The 16,798-nt window shown below is 40.3% G+C and overlaps 1 long non-coding RNA gene across 1 annotated transcript in view; it reads right to left on the reverse strand.

Annotated features, from left to right (window-relative positions):
* LOC124061033 overlaps window positions 1-12,494 on the reverse strand; it is a 63,025-nt gene extending 50,531 nt beyond the window's left edge. The window contains exons 1-3 of the long non-coding RNA XR_006843672.1: window positions 10,756-12,494; window positions 9,973-10,028; window positions 9,523-9,616 (exon numbers count right to left, since the gene is read on the reverse strand). This is a non-coding gene — a long non-coding RNA (uncharacterized LOC124061033). The remainder of the gene's footprint in view (window positions 1-9,522; window positions 9,617-9,972; window positions 10,029-10,755) is intronic.
* Window positions 12,495-16,798: the final 4,304 nt, after the last annotated feature.

The following is a 16,798-nucleotide window of genomic DNA, read 5'->3' on the forward strand; positions in this document are numbered from 1 at the left end:
AATGCAAAAAGGGGCTCTCCTTGGTGCATTTCAGCGCTATTACATTCAAGATCTGTTTTAGGGCATTTCAACTGGTATTTGTGCATCTGTTTAAGTGAGAAAGATTAGACAGTTGAAAGTTGAGTCTCAATGCCAGGTCATCAAATACAAGCAACCTGGGAATGAGACGCAACAATCAAGGTGACAGGCCGAGGGTAAAATAAAGAGGAGGAGGAGGAGGAGGAGGAGGAGGAGGAGGAGGAGGAGGGGGCTTCACAGTAAGCGGTGCTCCTGCACAGAGGAGGTGGGGAGAGAGAGAGAGAGGTCAGGAGGGGGTTAAGTGAGGTAATTGGCATAGGATGCAGGTGCAGGTGTTTTCTCAGCTTCTCAACTTGAAAGCCTGCATGTGCACACACTCACATGCACACCTACTTGACTACATTCTTGTAAAAGTAAAAGCCTGCCTACGCCAATTAGCCGGTGGTGAAGGTCACTGAAGGTCAGCATGTGTTTGAGAGAGATAAGTTTCCCATTAATGGGTGAGTACCTGTACTTGACTGTATAGGGTCTGAGTCACTTTTAGTCACACACACACACACACACACACACACACACACACACACACACACAGACTGAGCACATTTACCAGGGGTGTTCATCCTAAAATAGACCTTCCAATATTCAGCCAGAGCTTTGTTTTTGTTTGTTGACTTGCCCAGAGCTCAAGAAGCAGAAGTCACAAATAGAAAAATCCTTGAGACAGAGTAAGTCAGAGTTTTCAATTCAGAATATCAGAAAGGAGTCAGTCTCTCCATTGTTAAATTTATCTCTGTTTCATTGCTGCCAGCACATCTTACAGCATGTCTCCTTTGGTCTAAACCACGCCAGAAAAGCTTAAATTGCTAAACATTTATATTTGAATATTTTACCTTCACATCCAATTAAAGGAACTGCAACTTCACCATAGTTTGGAGAAGAAAACAAACAAGCAAAGAATCTCTTTAAATCCACTTGAGCCTGATTGATTTTTATGCACTCTTTGCACTGTTCTGAACTGTTCATATTCTTTAATAACATAAGGAAATAGCTGAGTGTGAGTATTCCTCCAGATTTGATTCTATTGGTACTTAACATAGATTTATGATGTGCTGTGAACATATATTATCACATCCTTGCTCACCAAGGTGGTAATGACAAAAGCAAGCTCTAGATTTGCATATTTATTTGTTTTACTTTTTACCTGCAGCCATGGATTTCGATATTTGCATGTCATACTGGGTATGACACCATAGGCCTGTATTTGTGTTGATCATTTTCTTGATTTTCAACAGTGATGTTTTTGTTTATAACTGGTTTTGATGAATGTGCGTATGTCCTGCATAAATACTTTCAAGTCTCTTATTTTATGTTATTGAGTTTCTGCATATTTCATTATGGTCAACAGAAATTGAAGGATATGGCTCACCTGCTCAAATAAATGCTCCATAGCTGTAAGCTTCCCAGACAAAATATCACTAAAGCAGAATTGTAACTAATGTCTCCGTCAAATACAGCCATGCATGGTTTCAAAGGGCCTCACAAACATACACAATCTTATCTCTTGCTCCTTACAAGCCTCCTGTTTTCCCACGCCTTCACAAATTTCCTCTCTCTTCCACAACCACATTTCACACCTAATCACACTAATTTCCCACCGTTCTTGCTGTTCCCCTTACATTCCCCACATCCTGCCATAACTCCTTTTCTCCCATTATTTTGTATCAGCTGGTCAGAGCGGAGGCTGAAAAAAGGCAGCGTGTGAATCAATAGACTCCTTACCCCGACTTGCAGCAGGGCTAGAAATCAATGACAATGGAAAATTAAGCCTTAGTCTTTGAATAAATTGAAGACACTGGAGCAAAGCAACAGAACAGCTTGGTGCAGAATGAGTAAACCTGGTCAGATTAAAATGTAAAGGATGTTTGTAAGGCTACACTCTGGAAATACTCTGAGTCCCATTTTCTTCTGCGTACTGTCTGAGCAGAGATACTAAGGCCTTTGTAATGCTGGTGTCCTGGAGTAAAATGATAACCAGTGTATTCAGTCTCCAAAAAGAGAAGAAATAATCTAATGTACTTTATAGGTACATGAGGCAACGTTTGACAAAACAGGTAATATGTGCCAGTCGAGAGTGGGATTTTTTGCAGCGAGGAAGCTTAATAAAGACGACAACATGGTGTAAGGACTTGACTGTTTCTCACCTGTTTTACTGGAAAATCAAACATCCTTTACAGAAAAGATAAGGAGCGTTTATAAACAACAAAATAACTCCCTCTGGGATTCATATTAGCATGAAGGAGGTGTGAGTAGCTTGACATCTCTTCAAAGGTAGAACATAAAAATGAAAATAAAGGAGAAACTCTTAGTAAATATTGATGTGCTGTGTGTGAAGTAGTGAGGAATAGCTTTTATTTTGTAACTATTTTACTTAAGCAGTCATGTCAGCAAACTGAGCATTAAGATTTGGTGTGGTTTCCTTTGCTGATTAAAAGATAACTGTAACCTATTGCTGCACGGCGTGATTAACAGGACTTTATCCATCCTCTAAAAGTCTGCACTATAATCAATAATTCATTTCAACCCTGGCAGTTTATTCAAATCAGTTAGCTTGGAAAAACAACACAAACAAAAAAAAAGAGGGGGGGGGTACCAGAGTAAGAGCAGGAGGGAGAAAAGCAGACAGAAAGACAGACGGAGTAAGAAAGAGCGAAACAGAGACACAGAACAAGAAGAAAATGATGAGACAGAAACAGAGAGAGAAAAAAAAAGCCAAAGTCAAAGAGAGGAGCTGACAGCATGTTGAGTGAGACAGAAGGAGTTAGAGAGAGGTAAGCTCTGTTATTTCTCTGAGGACCTGAGTGAAGTAGCTCATACTAAGGCCTCTGGCACCACATCACTCCAACCAGCCTAATTGCAGTCCGACGGGAGTGGAAAAGCCTTGTACAGACCCAAAGGATTTCTGCATAAAAAAACAGCACCAGAAACCAGCAACCCCGTATTGCATAACCAAGTCAAACTTCTGTAGTTTCCAGGATTTTGATCATTCTTTCTGCCCCGTATTTTTCAAAGTGATATTGGCATTAATTATGACAGATGGCTGAGGTTATTACAGAACATGGCTGAAACAGGAACTGTGTCCACTGACTTCAGATGTCTGGATGGCAATTTGATCTCACGGGATGGAATATAAATAGCACTGTGCTTTTAAGGGCTTGTAGAGGTTTAGGAAACAAAGAGTTAAACTAAGTTATGTCTGTGTTTGTTTTGACCCATCCACTACCCCAACCCTTTCCATGCGGGGACTTTCTTTACTTTCTATACATCAACTGATAGTGACACACATTTTACCTAATGACATTCACACCTAGAATGACAACAACAAATCGTAATGCTTCTATAAAAACTATTTATTCTGGGGAAAAAAGGGTGCTGTGAATAATTTCAGGTCTTGTGAATGTGTCGCCATGCTTCCGCAACACGTTCAAAATTTTGTAAGATCCATCCTTCTGCCAAAGTAAAAGAAAAAATGTTCTCAGTCTCACAGCAAAAGCCATTTTCTCAACAGGGAGAGGCTAATAATTGGGAAATCCTTCCTGCTTGAGGACACTGGTGCCCCAGAGCGACCAAAGGTTGCCATCTGGAGAAAAAGGATGGGGGGTGGATTTAAGACCCGGGTAAAAGGCTGGAGGATAGCACAGGAAGGCAATATAAGGCAGAATTGTAAATGCATCATTCCAGTTACTCAATATTCATTACTGTCACCCCCTCATATACAGACATCTGTGACCTGTGGGCTACTGGTTGCCAGCCAAGATCTGTGGGTGTACGTATGCACGTGTGGTAGGACTCATGCGGTTTGACAGATAATTGGGCTTGGGGACGTGTGTCTGAATGAGTGAGGGTGTCTGAGAAGGGGAGGGGAGGGATGATATAAGTGAACGAGTGCAATCATGTGCTGTAAGCTCATTTACAGAATGATGAAATGCAGCTTCATCACAAGATGCTGTCAACCAACATCTGTAATACGGAGGTCAGCATGTTTACCAGCTGGAGTTTTGACTGGGTGCTACATTTTAGACCATGCAGTTCTTACAGTGAAAATCACGCAGCAGACTCCTGCAAATAAGTAATCTAGCATCCCTTTTGAGCATATCTCCACCCACAGTATGATACGATTTCGAAAAATGCGAGACACTGGGTGTGAAGAACAGGAGGGGGGTTGAGACTGGGCCACATTGCGATGGATCTTACAGCTTGAACCAGGCAACTCTTTTTGGCAACCTGAAGTAGCTAATTTATCAAAATAAATGTGACATCTGCTTGTTGTTCCTTCTTCTTTGCCACCAACAACAAAACCTGAAGTTGCCTGTTAATGTTTAAGAAAACTTATAAACTTTTCCCCATTTCTAAAATGTCTGTAGTGTATTTCAAGTGTATTATCAAGAAAATTTCACACACATTATTGTAATTAATTTTCTCAGTAACCAGCGTATCTGCTAATTTATAATGTGTCTTGGCATTGCATTTCAAAGTTAAGAATTTAAGGAATACACTGTCCTCTATCTTAGTCAGGTAATGTGAAGACGTTTTGAATTGATCCCTTTAAAGTGCTCATACAATTACTGGCACCCGGCAGCTTCTCATAGCAGTGTTATACCATGGATATAAAGTTAGTCATGAAGTTAGTTGGACAGTATTCACAATGTATTAGTATAGACAGCTGTTTATCTGTAATTCAGCGAGCTGTTCACAAAACTTGGAAACTGGTCTATTAGCATTCATGGCTCATTTGACCTACATGTCTTTGGACAGAGGGAGGAATCCCATGAGGAACACTGAGAGAAGCTCTACCAAGAAAGAATACAGCTGGCTGGGTTGGAGGCTATGAACCTTCATCCAGCGAGGCTGTGATGCTGACCAATGAGCACTGAAGCTGACGCTCGATGCTGTATGGTTTGAATAAACACTTGGCTTGATGTCTCCTCTGCTGTGCCGACCTTCTTCATCCATTCTTTTTTGTTAAATATTTTATTTCAACTTTTACACTGTTTTTTTCCGAGCATTCTACGTTCATGGCCACTAGCTCTCTCTCTTTCATTCGCTTCGGTCTTCTATGCACACCTTGTAGTCAAATTTTCTTCACTGGTTATCAATATTTCTTGTCTTTATGTCATGTCTGATGCTGGCAATCACGTTGTCCTTTTCCATGAACTGCTCCTCTGGCTGGCTCACTTTCTGTGTCTTGAACTTGATCTCACCTGCCTTGCAACATTTTGTACCATATATCTTACTGTAATTTACTGACCTCTTATTCCTTTATTTCTTACCGGCCATCAGCTCCCTGTGATTTCTAATGCTAGACAGACAGGACAGAGATACTCTAGTATGTTGTTTAAGTAGTCACACAAGACAAAGAAAAATAATTCTTAACAATAATTTCAAAATTAAATTTCATGCAAGCATAAGCATGCATTTGATTATGTCTTATTAAATAAAAGTCTGTTCACACAACAAAACTATCCAGCTCAACCAGAGTAAGGCAGGAAATGATCAAAAAAAAAAAAACAAAACAAAAAACAAAAAAAACAATAGGAAGCAATTCTTTTAAATGCAAATATATTCGTGGAAATACTGGCCACCTAAAAGATCAAGATTGTGTTCCACTGGGAGTGGACGAACAATAAAAGACTCTTATGCATAATCAGCCGTTTTGCCCCATATGCACACAAGTTGAAGAAGAAGAAGAAGAGGCATCACATAAATTAGATTGCTCCAGTCAGTTAGGGTGCACATTAGAAATGTCTTTCTCTGCAAATTATGGAGGAGGAAGTTAATTTAGTTAGAAGCTAATTAGTATGAATAAAAGATAGCTTGGAGTCCCTCAGGCTACCACACACTGTCAGGTTTTCCTTCAGACTCTTGGAAACCCCCCACCAGCCCCTCCCCACCTGTCTCAATTCAAATTCAGTCTTGATTGCACAGCATTATTATTATTATTATTATTATTATTATTATTATTATTATTATTATTATTATTATTATTATTATTACTAGTAGTAGTAGTAGCAGTATTTCTCTCCCATTGTAGCAGGGACAAACAGCTGTTATACAGACATTATTGCACATTCAGCCAGATGAGCCAACGCTTTGCAGGGTCTTGCTGTCTTGTTTGGTGCTGTTTCTGTACCAGACGCTGCTCTTGATGGTGCAGGAGAACAAGCTCCTCAGTATTTGAGGGGATACTCAGAATTTCCCAAGGCTTAAAACTGTCTCTGACATATTAAATCTAACGGAAACTTTCTACAGTAGAAGCTAATACAGGGCTACTAATGTTATTATTAGTCAGTGAGTCAAAATAGAGTCAGTTACATGAACTAAACAGCCCAATCTTTCAAATGAACTAACTACTAAATGAGGGTGCATTTGCCATTGGTTGAACATTAACAATCATTTTTAAAATAAAAATAAATAAAAAAGAAATTATTTGTAGAGATTAGTGACTATGGGCAATTTTTCTGTGTAAACAATCAACAAACGTTGCAAATGTTAACATCAATCGTGCTGAGTAGAGTAATAAAACTTAAGTGAACACCCTTTAGAGAAAGTTGTAATTTACAGCCATTGCACTAAGAGATGCTGTGCTCTGTTCTCCAGGCAGCTTTACAGCAAAATGATCCCAGGCTGTGATTTAACTGGAAAGCTAAAATATGCTGTGGGGAGGGATTTCACTGTCACACTAATCAGTAGCGGTATTCACTTTCAAGATTAGTCACACTGCATTTAGGTATTTTATCGCTGGGAATATGAAGAGTTGACATTGAAAACAGTTACCGTAAATCACTCAGCTACAAAGTTAATCTATTAAACATTTAATCCTTTCAACATGAAATTATTGCATTCCAATCCAGAGCAGCTGATGACTTTATGGGAACGTTTTGACTCAACAGAATTGGTAAATAGCTATCAAGTTTCACTTTAGTTTTGCAGGTTGTCTTGAATTAGGGAGGAATTTGAATCTCCCTGTCAAGCAGGCTCTTTCATCCAAAGGATCTGATGAAATCTCACCAAGCCTCTTGTCTTTGCTTTAATAGAGAGTGGGCCTCGCAGTTCAGCCTCACAGACTCTACCAACGCCAGTCACGCTGACATGAAAGAGGGCAGAAGTAAGTGCTGGATTTCCTGTCTAAATTATGTGATCACAGCAATAATATTTAAACTTTTTATGTTTTTTTTTTTTCTCCCTTTGCAAGTAAACATTTTCAGTTATGGAAAGAATTTTCGCCAGTTTATTAAAATTTCAAGTATGATTACATGGCCAATATGATAAAGCCAACCAGAAGCTCTGTCTGCTCGGTACTTTGTGTGACGATCTGTGTACTGCTGACGAGGCAGAATACGTCAGCATAACTGTCCAGTGAGTGCCTCACCTATTAGTCCATGTGACTCCATGTTTACAACAATCGGTTCTTTTGACAGAAGTCAGTGTGAAGACTAAATAAAACTAAAAGTGAAAGGCAACAATGAGTCTTTCTTTGCCCTGCCTCCCTTTGTCCTGAGCAAAGGGAACCAAACTACAGGTGTCAGCACAGCCCAGTCAGTGTGTGTGTGTGTGTGTGTGTCAAAGTGCGAGTTGTTCTAAGCTGTGATCACTGTATTGTTCATGTTGCTAGTCAGCAGGAATCCGTCGCCCTCCACCTACTCCGTCCTCCCACCTCCCACCTCCCACATTCATATACTGTGGGTGTGTACTGACAGTGTATGGGACCAACTGGGAATGTTGATTCATTTTTGAATGAACAGAATACGGTTTTCATTTATTTTGTAAAACTCAGAGTAGACAAATTGAAAACAACAGAGGTCCCAGACATGACCCCTTGATCTGTTTTGTAGCACTGTATGGTGACATACTGCATGCTAAAATAATCACTGCAGCAAAGCCGTATCACAAATTCTAGTGGCTGTATTATAAAATGTAATTAAAGAGTTTGGTCTAGACCCGCTCTAATTGGAAAGTGTCATGAGATAACTTCTGTTGTGAATTGTCTAACTTCTGAACTGAATTGAACTGAAATTGAATCACATGACTACCTCCACGTGAAAGGTCACTCCTGACTGACTAAACCGTAGAATATTAACACCCGACTTTGTAGTTCGCCTGAACCCTACAGAGCTTTTCAGCATCTTTCAGCTCAAAAGTTTGGTTTTTAGTTCCATAACTTAACAGTTGTGGTTCACTCTCATAGCAGTTTGCTAATAAGTTCGCCACATGAAACGTAAAAGGTGATAATATGGCATTGTTCTGGTTACAGTCTGTTTCCTCTGCCCCCAGGTGGCCCAAAAATAAACAAATACCGGTGAATTAAAAATTGCAACTTCATCTAATTTTAAGCCATAAGTAGTCCAAGGGCACAATTATTAATTCAAGGGAATAAATGAAGTAATTAGATATGAATTATTTATTCAGCTGGCTAATTTGTGCATGCAAATTATTCATTACAGGGTACAAAAATTTGTACACAAAGAACTGTAAAAAAATGTACTCTCGATACCCGCCATAATATGCTTCATAATATAACAGAAAAACTGATGGAGGAAATTCGATGAACGACAAACCACTTGTCCAATGAAATTTTCACTCTGCTGCCCACCAACCCCAAACACTGCACTGATAAGAAATATGTAGCGAGATGCAGCTGAGTGTCGCGTTCTTTTACTGAGTCAGCACCAGTTTTATACCAACGTCAACCCTTGGTGTCACACTTTAAACAAACGATCACTTCATTATTTGCCAACATTTATACAGTAAGGAATATAAAGTCAGACATATAAATGCTGATTACAGATCTGTATCACCAGGGGCGTCGTACTAACGGACTCAGAGTAAGTTTTATGACTCTAATTACAACCTTGCAGCTCCAGGAGGGTAATGTTCCCTGGTGTAGGGAAGCAACAGCAGATGTGTGGTGTTTCTGCCATCGTACCTCATGTCTTATACGGCGATCTGCCTGATAGATGTGATTTATCTGTAGTATGGTGGGGAGGAACACCCTCCCCCCTGACATTCACACCCAGCACTCATACAAAACGTGCACACCACCACGTATGCACTCTGCCGTCTGTTCGCAATTCCCAGCTCTGACATTTTGTTTCCACTGTTTCGCATTTTCTGAACTCTGTGGAGATAATTCTCGCTCTCTTTCCCTCCTGCCTTCCTTCCGCCCCAGCAGGGACACCGCAAGGTGACAACATCCATCACCCATCAACCATCACATATCATCTGCTGACTGGTGTCTCAGAACAAGGAGTCTTAAATAAAAGTCATATTCATTTCCAGAAACTGGATTTGAAACTTTGTGTGTGTGTGTGCATGTTTGCACAGAATTTGGCCTACCACGCAATATCAGTATGCGTTTTGTCACCCAGAGCCTTTAACATATGCAAGCGTGAATGGCACTCACTTGTACGCACACACATAACAGTAATCCCTCCTGTCCTTGTCACTTACCTGTCAACTGTGACATTGCTTGACCTCCACGTCTGCTTGCGTACGATGCTCTTTTGCTTCATTAGCATGATCAATACAGTCACATAATGGCTTTCTGCATCAGAGGATGAGTCAAAACGTGTAGTCAAGTGTGTGGTCAGAGAGTACACAAAGGCAAGAAAAAGCGGCAACAGGATTTCAAAATTTCTAATTTTATGGTGCTCCCAGACACACAGACACACTTGACAAATAAACATGATTACATTGTTTTATTTCTATGAAGATTAGTATGTTTGTAACTTATTAATTACACAGTAACATGGTCTTTCATTTAATACTGACAAAAAGGGAAGCAGGACAACAGGACTGTCCAAATGCTGTTAGCAAGGGGTGTGTGTGTGTGTGTGTGTGTGGTGGGAGGGCGGCTGCTTCCTTTTGTCTGTCTAAGGTGAGAAGGAGACAAATTCTTACCTTAAGTCATAAGCAGACAACATGCAACTGCATTCAAAAACTCCATGTGAAGAAGCCTAGAGGAGAGCAGAGGAGAGGAAGCACTAAATACAAACATCATGGAATGAAGCAAAAGGCACAGAGCAGAGACACATGAAGGCTTAATTAGCCCCTTCAGAGACGGAGACAAACTGCCACGAACCAGGCATCTTTGGAGCACAGAGAAACACACAATCAGGAAACAAAAGACAGAGTGACACAGACGCACGTACAGATGCATCAGTCTGTCCATCCACAAAGCCTCCCACAAAGAAGGCATGTGAAAGATGAGAACTGACACACTGTGCACGGTGTGATACTTTTAAATGGGGACTATTTCTTTGATTGACAGGAGTTCCGATGACAACTATTTACATTGATGTGACTGGTCACCCTTGTTGGTCCACTGACCCTTTAAGACCCTTTTAATGGGAAAAGTGCTTATTCATCTCAGGCTGCACACAGTTTCTATAAGCAGCTGTTCATCTTCTTGTATGTGTATATTCTTTGTGTTTGTGTTTGAAAAGCATTACTGGTGATATATACTTTATGTAAGAGGGACTTTATGAATGAGAAAACTTCCAGTTCCCCATTTGATGCTATGCACTGATTCTTGTACTCCATTTGATCTGCTTGTGTGTGCAGTGCAAGTGTACATTTTTGCTATGCATAAAGTATACACCTCATTGGAACTGTTTGTGAGGGTACCCTGTGTGTGCACATGTGTGTGTTTTCTTTGCATGTGTATGTTTGTTAGAGGCTTACTGTATCAGTTTGTAAGGCCACTGCAGCCTTGAGTCCAAGCTGGAGATCCCTACCCTGAAGATCACTTGCAATAAACCAACAGCCTCCTTATCGCTGTCAGAAGAGAAGACACACAACACATATTTTCTGATCAGAGAAAAAAGGGAAAATGAAAACGGGATGAAACTCTTGAGAGGGTAGAGAGAGAGAGAGAACCGAGGGATGAGATGGCGACAAGGTTAGTTCTGCACTGGTATTCCCCGGTGCATGAAAATGTGGAAACTGAAAGAAGATTAAAATAAGAATTTGACATTTCACTGCCTCTTTTTCTACTCAAACGCCTACTGATCACATCGCTATTTAAAAACACACCAAAAAGCTTTTACATTGAAATTACAAGCACACGGTATTTTATTTCATACTAAATCAATTGCAGTGTTGTTGGCAGCCTCAGGAGATTTAAAAAAATCTGCTTTGCGCTTTCTTCTGTTTGATGTGTTGTATTTTAGACCTTCTCACTGCAGGGAGTTACCCAACAAAAACTGAATAATTTTTGTCAGTCAGCCTTTTACCAGTTCCTCTTCTCTTATGCGTGCATTCATAGTAGCCATCAGAAGCTTTAGTTACAAATGAATAGCCTTCACCCTGTCCTGCATTAAGGTTCTCCTCTAATTCACCAGAGAATGACTTTCCCTGAGAATATTCTCAACAGCAGGCTAAATATAACTCTGATTGTTCTTCTAATGAGTACTCGCAGAACAAGAATGAGCGGTTTGAGCAAAGGGGATGATGGTGGAGGGTGGAGTTGCTAGTGATGGGGGATTTGTTTCAAGCTAAAATAATGATAGCAAGAAAAGGCATTTTTAAGAGTTTATATCACTTTTAAGGTCCCTTGTTGTGAAGGTGCTCGTTATGACGAACACAAATCAACAGTTCATGTTTTAAAGTTATATACCTGCAGGTTTTGAACACTAATTTCCACTATAAATGGCTTCTAAGGAGACAAAATTCTAGAAATCTAAATTAAATACTTTTACTTTTGTTACTGTTGCATATAAGAGTGTAACACATTGTCAAACTTAGAAACAAGACCAAAAAACTACAGAAAACTATCAAGGTCTTCACGTATCAAGGAAAAGGGGTGATCACGCTTTCCTCCCAATTTTCAAAACCACAGGGAAGGTTTTCTACCCTGTGAATACTGGTGATCTTTATTTAATTACATATAATTTCACTTTCTGATTGTGAATTTTATCAGCTCCATTTCACAGTTCTGAATGCAGATAAAATTGAATTAGTGATGATCCAAACAGATTCAAATGATGCAGATGGTTTCGCTTGTTGCTTGCTTCATGTAACCAAGTGTGAACCACATGGCACAGTCAGGTTCTGTCAGAATACACAAAAAGCATCTATCTACCTCCACTTCACCTGTCAGTCACTAACATGGTCCTTTAAAGCTCCTAGATCACAGTGGGCTCCAGCCTGCTCCTGGAGCCACAGCTGTGAATCCCTGGAGGCTTACGTCAAGACAACCAGCTGCTGACATCCAGCCAATAACCTCCATGCATTAATATCCTCATAATGATTATACTGTACTACCCCTGCTAGAGAAGACCTGTGATTAAATTACCCATCCAGACATGGATCACTGTCATCTATCTTGGTGAAACCCTGTCAGAGGAGAGCTAGTCTCATTGTGCAGTTTCCCGTTTTCTCTTGCCCTACCACGGTGGAAACTCTCCAATAAAATCAACTCAAATATCAACACAAATTAGCATTTATTAAAAAAAAACAAAAACAAAAAAAAAACTCGTACTGCCGCCTGCCTCAAGCCTCCAAACATGACATATTCCACCATTTAGCACCAGCTCTTCAGTAAAGAACAAGAAGAATCGCTCAATGCACACAAGAGTTAAACTCAGAAATAATTACCCAAGTCAATGGGTGCCACTATCTCTGTGATTGGTTGAGTGCTCAGGCAAAAGCTATTAAGTTTTTCTTTCTATTTTTTTCCACAAGATTTCAATTAAAAGCTGTGCGGAATCGTGGGCCTATCTTTAAACGATAGACCCCCAGAAATCCCCTCTCGGGGGAGGACCTATTGTAGTGTCCTCATCAACACTGCAATTAAAGCTTGCCTATCATCTTTTATGATAAAAAAAGGGGGGTATTACCACAAAAGCACCTTATTTTCCTCTCCTAAAATAACTCTTTAGCTTTTCACCCCATAATTTCATTACAGGAAGATAGTCATTCATCAATTAGAATGGTAATTTCCATTAATGGCGCCTGGTCTCACTGAATATTGAATAAATCGTCCATTCATTTGGATCTCATGCTTTGGTTCAGCAATATCTCATGAATATAGTATAAGATATGAATACAAATACCACAATATCTCTGTGGAAATGCAAGGGCAATTGAGAGAGAAACAGAGAGCTACGGCAACATACTGTTAACAGATCATCCATATACAACAAATATATTCATAGCACGATTAGCTTCTTACCATTCTGTTTTCAGAAATGTCAGTCTAAGAAATCGACCTTGTTATACACAATGTTTTCATTGATATATTTTGACCCTAAATGAGCTTCTTCTAATACACTTCTTGAAATTTTGTAAGTATATCACAATCCAACAATTACTGCAATTATCGCGGCGATTAAAACACTCGCTTCTTGTATAAATTTCTCAATTACTGGAGTTGATTAAGAGCACAGCTGTTACTGAAGTTTTTCCTGCGTTCATGCTTTGTTAGTTCATAGTAAGAAGTTATTTAATTACCTTCTACTGACACAGAACTCTAAATAATGAGAGCAAAACCCAGTGTGTATTCTTCACTTTACGATGTAGTCGTGCCTGTTTGTTTTTGTCAGCCAAACATCTGAAATTTTCACTGATTTTTTTGGACTGAAATACCTCAGGATGATGCAGTGAAATAAGATTAAAAAGCATTCAGTTACAGAAAGAAGAAAAGCTGTGGGGAAAATGACCTTCTAGAAACAATCAAATGGAAAATAAAGCATCTGTTCTCAGGTCCTGATTCCATATTATTTAGAATATAGAAAGTAGAGATTTGTCAAAACACTTGAAACTACACATTTATAGGTTGTAATTTTCCATGTTTTGTTGGAGGTAAATCAGACTTTTTGAAAAGATGTCATAGAGGGCAGAGTGACTCATGTCGCTTGGTGATTCAATAAATAAACTGAAGTGGTCTTGAATTAATGAAAGACAGCTGCCACTCCATATACAGGAGAAGTCCTCAGACACAGATACACCACCACCACCAAGGGACATCTGTTATCAGTCGTGACACAAGCTACTTATTTGTTTGTCTCCAATAATGTGCTGCACATCAGTCTGTTCATCAGCCTTGATTTTCCTCGTGGCACAAGGGTTTATGTGCAAGTGAGAGTTGTGTGTGTTTATACGCGTCCTGCTGAGCCACCAGCCCCAGTTGTTTATTGGTCCCTCAGAGCAAAGTTTCCCAGCCTCATCTGGAGCAGTTTCACTGCGCTTTCTGAGGTGTTGTTACCACAGCCTATGATTTCCTGTCTCAGACTCACAAGCTGTCTATGGAGTGCAGTTATTCCCCTCACACAAAGCCACCAGCTGGTAATGACAACCTTATCAATTTTGGACTCACTTGCTCGGTCTGTTTGTTATTTTGACGTGGTTTCGATGTCTGATTTTAAACATTGCTGTATTGCTGCGCTGTTGCTTCCTGTTGATGCATTTATTCTTAAGAGGTGTCAGTTTAGCATGAGTTTTTCATGATAGCTATTCTTTTCTTTACAGTGACTCCAAGCTGTGTTTGAATTGCATCCAGATAACAAAATTCAAAATAAAAATCAGAACCAGTTATCTGTTTTTGCAAACCTGATAATAAAGGGAACAAAATTTAATTTTCACACCTGTCACTTAACTCAGATGATAAATGTTGCTTTAAGACAAGTGTTAGCAAACTCCATGATCATTCTGACATATCGCCAGTCCAACCACACATCTATCCGTCAGCTCCACGATATGGTTCTGCCACCACCTCCAAGAGAGAAGCACCTTCCCCACCTGTTTGTATTTCCCCTCAGAGTGAGGAGAGCCTGGAGTGTAGGAGGCTTTGGACTGAAGATGTGCTAATGGGCAGAGAGTACATTCTCCCACACATTCATTCCCTGTGCTGTCAAGGATCATCATAGTGGAACGCTGACGATGGTAACCTTGGTCCCTCCCTACCACGACACCTGCTGCTCCTCCATCTGCTGCCGCCAAACAGCCTCCTGCTTTTCCTGTTTATCCCCCTATCTACACATCCATCCATCCATACATCCATTCACTCATCATCAAAAAAAAAACAACCTAAAAGCTGTGGGCTACAAAAACGTTGTCTCTGAGTGTCAGCCAGTTGCGAGAAATCAGATATTGTGAGTGTGACACCCTTCAGCCACTGCTGCAAACTTTTAAAGTCTCTGCTGCAGCTGCTCTTGGATCAGCGTGTGTATGCTGAAAGAGAAACACTTTGAATTTACAAGCAGGGAGTCACACAATGAATTTACACACTGATGCCGAGGAACAGTTGACGAGTGCACGATTTTGCCATCATGTACAAAAACCCATGAAATGTCACTGAGCCAGGTACTTGTCAGCTACAACATTTGCATTGCTGCCTCCATTTGAGGCAAATGAGGAGGAGAGGGAGACTAGGTCAGCAGATAGAGGTTTTGTGGGTCAGCAGAGAGGAGGTGGCTCCCTAATTCTGACTCTAAAAAGTGTCACGGTGATGCCTCTCTGAGGAGAGGAGAAATGTGCATCCCACAGGGTAGAAACAACAGTGTTTTTTAGAAGCAGAATGACAGACAAAAAAGAGCAACCTTCATGACAGCCCTGAGGACCGAACAGAACGAATAGCATTTGGTATGTGCCTGCGCATAGCATCTGCAGTAAAAACAGTCTAAGTCTCTCTCCTTCAATATTGTAACATCAGGCGCACCCATTTGCTACTTTTCATCATATGCCCTAACAAGCAAGTATGGTGAGACTGTTGTGAAACTATCGCACATCCGAGTACACTGAAGAATGTGCCGTCTGAGCCCAATGGGTCTGATGGGAATCTTGAAGTTGCCTTGTGTTTCCACAGTGGCTGTGAGAGACTGCATGGCTTCAGTTATCCTCCATTAAGTCTGGGATTCAAGGATCTAACACAGCCAAGATGGGGTGCAGAGAGAGAGGGGCTATCAAAGAATGTCACTACAGTCGGTGGGACTGTGTGTGTGTGTCACTTATAATGTCAGGTCTAATGGGTATGATGGGACGAATTTAATGTTATGACTTCAGAACAAAGATAAAGCCATGTTTACAATGGGTTGGTAAGACTCTGCTCTAGTCAACTTGCTTTTGGTACTTTTCTCAAATTTATTTTCCACTGCAGACAGCATCCTCTCAAAACAGGCAGGATTCTTATCTTATCGTCATAGTGATCCCACATGAAACTGGAACACATGAACAATGGAGAACTGAAAAAGAAAAAGAGCACTGAAGAAACAGTGTGGAGTTTGGAAAGTCCTACATCAGCACACAGAAGACGAGATGACTCTGGCTGCTCCATGTAACATGAGTGATGATTCTGTGATTCTTCAGTCTGCAGTGTTTTCACTTTTGGTTCAACCCACTTGGAACCTGGACCGAGGTGACACCATAAAAGTTCCAGGTACACACTGACACTTCAAATAAATTTACTGCAATGCTGGTGCCTGTCATTTTAGATAGTTCTTAACACACTGGTATAAGTTCAAACATTAGCATTTCTGATAACTTTGGTTTTAATTAGTTATGTGATGCTATAAAAAGCAGGTGAAACATTATGATTGACAGCTAAGCGCTGCCCCCGACTGGCTCGCACAAGGCGTATGAATGCATGTATACAGGCTGGCTCATTTCACCTCAGAGCAAGCTTTAATTTTCTCATAATGAGCACTGAAACAGCACCATTTTCTAACAAGTATCTAGGATTTTATGATTTTATGATGAAACAGTTCCAAGTCATAATTAAAAAACTCTA

This window comes from Scatophagus argus, chromosome 1 (genome assembly GCF_020382885.2).
Source record: "Scatophagus argus isolate fScaArg1 chromosome 1, fScaArg1.pri, whole genome shotgun sequence".
Classification (NCBI taxonomy): domain Eukaryota; kingdom Metazoa; phylum Chordata; class Actinopteri; family Scatophagidae; genus Scatophagus; species Scatophagus argus.